The sequence below is a fragment of the Lactuca saligna genome, chromosome 4 (genome assembly GCF_052625555.1).
Source record: "Lactuca saligna cultivar CGN05327 chromosome 4, ASM5262555v1, whole genome shotgun sequence".
NCBI lineage: Eukaryota > Viridiplantae > Streptophyta > Magnoliopsida > Asterales > Asteraceae > Lactuca > Lactuca saligna.
Genome location: NC_136420.1, coordinates 179465160 through 179471595, shown reverse-complemented (window position 1 = coordinate 179471595; position 6436 = coordinate 179465160).

Genomic DNA, 6436 nt, shown 5'->3' with positions numbered 1-6436 from the left:
ATCATAAAAGATAGAGACCTCTTGTTGGCTATTGAGATCATGGTGGGGGCAATTTCGAAGTAGGCTCTTGTATCTTTCCCAAACTTCATAAAGGGATTCACCAGGTTGTTGCTCAAAGTTGGCAATGGCTTTCTTTAGCTTGGCTATCTTGGAAGGTGGGCAGAAGTGATCTATGAACTCTTCTTTCATTTTGGCCCATGTGGTAACTGATCCGGGAGGGAGTGACTTCAACCAATCCTTTGCAGCTCCTTTAAATGTGACAGGAAGCATGCGTAGTAGCTGGATCTCGCGGGGAACATTAGGTACATTGAAGTAATCTGCCACGTCATTTACTTCATCTAAGTGCTTATAGGCGTCTTCATGATCTCTCCCGTGAAATGGTATCTCCTTGAGTTGAGCGAGAATATGGCCCTTTAGTTCAAACGTAGCGGTAGCGGGGATTGCGGGTTGCACAAGTCCCAGGCCGGTGTCATCACGCATCCTTTTCTTCCACTCCCCCATGGGGATTTCGTCAATATTAGCCATAGCGGTGGCTAAGTCGTCTTCAAACTCGGATGTGTGCTCGCTTTCTTCTTCAGTCTCGTAATCGGTGTCTTTTGGGATCGGATCTTCGGTTGTCAACGACGCACTGGATGCTCCTGCTTTGCTGCTCCTCTTCTTGCTAAAAACGGATTTGAGGTTTTTGAGTGGTGAGTTCTTTGAAGAAGCGGTTTCTCCAACGGTTTTGCCCTTGTTTCTTCTTAATGCGGTTTCCGGATCTTCAAGAGGGGGAACTAGAGGCGTAGCAGATCCTCAGGTCATGAACCAACTGCAAACAAAAACAAAACAAAACGCGTAAAAAAGAACAAAAAATTAAATCTGATTCAGCGTCGCACTCGCCGAGTCGGGGCGAATGCACTCGGCGAGTTCAAGTTAAAATCAGCGTAAAAAAGAACAAAAAATTAAATCGTTTTTTTTTTTTTTTTTTTTTTTTTTATACTAAAACTTAAACAAAAAAATGAAACAGAAATTAACTTTGTGTAAGATGAATGTTACACAAAGGATCGATTGAATTAGAATTTTAATGCTAATTTTAGAACCGTTCCCCGGCAACGGCGCCAAAAACTTGATGTGTGTAAAACTCACTTAGTTTTAATCCTACTTTAATTATCAAATAACACACAAAAGGCAGTGAACCTATCAATTGTGGTATAGCTAAATAAGTAGGGTATCGAACACAGGGAACGACAAATTAAATTAAAAACTAATTCTATCTAAGTTGATTAAGCAAATAGGGGTTTTTTTCTCTAGTTTTACAAGACTAGAAACTTACTAACTAAAACTAATTCAAGACTAGAAAAGAACAAATTAACTAGATTCAATAATGGGAAAGAAACTTCTGTTTAGTTCAACTCGGTTAACTTTATGGTTGATTTTAAGGTAATAGTGCAATGGATTAATTCTTTCGTTGGTTACCGATTCAAGTGATTAAGTTTGTGTTCACTACCCTAATCCTTAGCAAATAAACTAATTCAAACAGTGGCCAATTGCCTAATTTAATTATATTTACTAGATTAATTATTCGGGTTAAGTTAGACTTGCAATAGCTAATTAATTCGTTATTCTTAATTAGCCTCTTGTTCGATGGTCATCTTACAAGCTTGCACATGAGTTTACTCAATTTCCTTATTAATCCTAGTTTCATGTTCATTAATTCTAGACATATGGTATAGTGGTCACATATCATATGAGGTTGATAATCAATAGATGTTCATGCTAATCAATTATCTTCCTATTAACAGAAAATTAATTATCATTCATACACAAGGTTCTTTAGCAAGCTAAAATAACAATTAATCACCAACTTGGAATTAATCCTACCAATCAATCAAACCATATTGTCAACTTTGTATCCCCAAACAGAAGTCTAAAGAAATTAGTTCATAACTAGGGTAAATAACAGCAAACAAATAAGTTCAAGTTGCTTAATCATGTTGACAAAACAAAAGAATTAAGTAGAATGGTGAAATTACGCCTTAATTACTCCCGGGATTGGATTCTAGCTTCTTTGGTCGACTTCTAGGGTTCTTCTGACTTCTTATTCGCAGCTAAGCACTTCTGAAACTTCCCAAAATTCCCCCTTCTCGAATTGTAGAGTTATCTTTATATATGCGTTCCGACTCGTCGAGTCATATGGTGACTCGTCGAGTCCCTCTCACATTAGTCGTAATCCGATAACTATCTTGACTTCCGAATGCTTATCTTCCTGATTCCGCGACCGGACTCATCGAGTCAAGGGGCAACTCGATGAGTAGAAGCCTTTTATGGGTGTTTTCTTTCTTCTTTCCACTCTTGAGCTCCTAACCACTTCTCTTGCTTCCTTTTGCTTCCGAGCTTCACCTTTGGACTGAAAAACATAATTTAACACTTTTAAGTACCTTTTGTCCATAATATGCAACAATTTAGATAATATATGAATAATAAACTACACTTAATACACACTAAATATGCACATATCAGGGGCAAAAGACATGAAGGAGCCCAAAATCCCGTCAAAGTCACACGGCCCGCATAAGAAAGCCCATGGCCCGCGTGGATTCCTGAAAGGGGAAATTTCGGGATTTTACCTAGAGCTCTATATTGGGAAGGTTGGTGTGCCTCTTCAGCCTTATCTTTTACATCCGATTTAGAGGCATTCTCTCTGGAGTTTTGGAGCAATTTGAAGGCCAAAAACCTTGAAGAACTTCATCTTTTCTTCTCTTGATTCTTTCCAAATGTTTGGTACAATCTTAACTAACTTTTTTTTTCTTGAGTTTAGCCACGCTTAGCTAAACAAATCTTGGTTGACTTTTTTTGAATCCTTTGAACTTTTGTTGAATATTGAAGAATCCATGAATTTGTGTTTGAATCTTTATGAATATGTTTTGTGTTTTAACATCTTATCATTGCTTGCACGTTTTTATTCATGAGTTTAAATGTGTTTGCGGTGATTAGTTGGCTAATTTCTTGATTAAGTAAAGGATCTTCAAATTAGCAAGCAACAAGTGATTCTTATGTTAGTTTTACTTCACACAATCATAAAACCATTTTCTTCAACATGGTAGTGGAAGCTTTTAACTCCTCTTGGATTTGGTGACTTTTTGATTCTTAATGCTAGTTGACTTTACTAATTACATGCTCATTGGAATTAGTGACTTTGACTAAGGAAATTGTTATGAGCATCTCTAACCATTTCAACAACTAAGAAAAGTCTAGGTAATTTCAAGCTTGTTGGATTACTATAGCCAAATTAAGGATTTAAATCAAGTATTGCACCATTGGATTCTAATGATATGTTCTTCAAAAGTCAAAGTGAGGAAATCTTAAGTTAACCATCTTTCTCGTATTGATTTCACATCAAGTTCTTATTTTTGCCAAATTGTTCATTTAAGTTCTAGTTTAACTCTAGTTTAATTTTAGTATTTCAAAAGATCAAAACCCCCATTTTTATTTTTATTGTTATTTAACAAGTATTTTTACAAAGTGATTTTCATTGAGTAACAAATTGAACCAATCCTCGTGGATTCGACCCCTTTACCACTATACATTAATTTAGTGTGTAATATTTATGGTTATTAATTTTTTTGACCCTGACAACCACCAATAAGCCCAAAAACAAAAGAGCCCAACCTCCATAGTGAAGGTTTTCGATCTTATCCACTTGGTACTCACGAACAGTTTTGATGTAACTGTTTGGCAACTTATTTCGATTTTCAAGGCACTTTATCTGACATGGCGTGTATAATGGCTAGTGGTGCGATTTTCAAGGAAGGACGTGGCAAACCCTTTAATGAAAACGTTTACAATTCTTTTGGGGTTACATACAAAAGGAAATTATTTTTCCATTGATCGTTACGCTTTCAAAAACTCTCTGATGAAAAAAAAGCCCTAATTCTCATTTTCTTCAAATTCTCTTCAAGCTTTCAACAACGGCTGCTACTCAAAACACCTCTACTGACGAAGTTCTTTCACAACCTATTATGAAGATTCAATGTACTAACTACCTGGTTAAGGGTAATGTTTCTTTGTACCCTGAGGAATTGAAGATGCTGATCGTTGTTCTTCAAAATTTTGGTCTTGCTACTGTAATGTTCAACTCCTTTTCCGTTTCTCTAACATTGTTATTCATGGCTGCTTCAACTACTTCTTACAGCAAGGCAACATATATGATTATCTTCAATCTTATGAATGAGAAATAGATTCGTCTGACAAAGAAGGTGTTTACTTAATTCTTGAATATCCCCAATTCTCCATGCTTTTTCAAACCCAACAATGATAAAATCATGCTTATGTTCAACGAGATGGGACATCAGCCTTCCCTCACAAAAATCAGTGATTTGAAAAACTCCAGATTACCCTGTATGTGGAATTTCTTCTTTTGCATATATCGTAGGTGTTTAACCAGGAAGAAGTGTTGGTCTCGACAAAGGCTGACTTGAAGTCTATGCTATGGTGATGGGATTATACTATGATCTCAATGTTGATTATGTGACTCAATTGTGGAAGGAATTAGTGAAAAGTTTGGAGAATACGAAAATGGTGAAGGGTATTTCGTGTGCAAGGTATTGGAGTCTCATTCTTGAGAAGATTTACGAAAAATAGGGAATTCAAGTACCTAATAATGAGGAGATGACGGAATTTACAAAGTATCAATTTCCGAATTCAGTTGAGGATGATTTGGAAGCTTTCCCAATATTTTCCAGAATTGCAGATGGTATGCTCAAGAAGGTTGATCCAACAAATCCAGTGTTGGTAAACTATTTGAAGACCATCAAACCTGATGTAGAAACTGGAGTGCTACTTGCAGTTGATGCATAGACTTCAAAACAATCCAAGAAGTCTAAGAAGAATGATGATGTTGCTCTTGTTTCTGGAAGCCCTAAAAAGCCTAACTTTCCAAAGAAAACTGACTTTGCTGAAGTAAAAGGTTCAAAGAAAGATAGAAGTAAAATTAGGTGATTATTTCTGATTCATCGAAGGAATTAGTACATTCAAAATCTAGTATTTTGAAAGATTGAGGAAGTCATTAGATGATTCTTATTCATTTGTACGAAAGGCTCAGTTAAACTGTAAAGGGTAAAAGCTTCGTGAAATACCATCTCCTGTTTTTCCAGAGTCGAAAAAGAGAAGAGCTAAGAATGTCGTCAAACACATTTCCAAGAAAAGCAAGAAACGAAAATTGGTGGTTCGTGACGAGTCGTCAGACAGTGAAGTTGTACCCGATACTCCTCTGGGATCATCTTCTCCAAAGGTATCTACTCCTATCATTTCATCCTTATCTTCACCCATCACCACCATTATTTCTACTGTTTCAACTCCACTCGAAATTGGTGTTACCTAATCAGTTTATGAGGCGGTACCCATTTCAGACTTTCGTATAAACGTATCTGATACGGATGTCAAGGTCATTATGAGTGTCGACAATACGAATCTTGTTTCTCAAGCCCTTCCTCTTATCACATCATCTATAGTTTCTTCGACTATAGATACTTCCTTACCTCTATTTTTCACTCAAACTCAAACTATCACCACATCACCCACGTTTGGTAACATTCTTAACCAACCTATGACAACCATTTTCCAATCACAATCTACTGATCCACCAAATTCTGATGATGAAACAGACAGACAAGGTTTTGGAGGAACCAATGATGATCTTCATTTTGATTCTGAAGAAGAGGACGTTCCTGATCACATGCTGATGTCAGGAAAACAATTCAAGATCTTAAATTGAAATCTTAATTTGATTTTGCAATCTCAAGCCGATTCAGGAGCCCAGAATTCGGTTTCTGGAATCGTGGTCGATGTTATGATAAAAGCTCTAAGCTTTGGTTTGCACATGAAAATTGATACAAATAATGAGAACAATGTGACACGGATGAAAGCTCAAAGAGATTTTATTGATTCTGAAATCAAAGAAATTCGCAACGTTGCAAAAGAACATCATGTGGTGTTCGTACAAGACGTGAAAAAGGTTCGTGAAGATGTCAATCTCTGGTTGGAAGAACTGAAGAAGGATGTTTCTCAGGAAATTCATGAAGCCAATGATCTTTATAATTCCCTTTAAGAGAAGGTGGATATTATTGATGGGACAGTGACAAATTTTATTCAAACTTTTCAAGCCACAGTTCCAACAGTCGAAGCTAAGGCCTCAGAAGATAAAGAACAATTTGCTAAGCTAATGGAGTTGCTTGGTGGACTTAAGAGTATCATTTCGAAGCCAGCCCCATAATCCTTTTTAACTCCTGAGTTTCTTACTCAGAAGTTGAATGTTCTTGATCAAGTCATTTAGAGATTGTTAGGGTCGAAATGTTGTAAAGATTGGAAGTTTTTGTATTGTAATTTCATATGTATTTGCCAAGGCACATGTTCAGACGAAACTTAATGTTTAGCCCTTAGTACTTTTTGTACTTTCAGT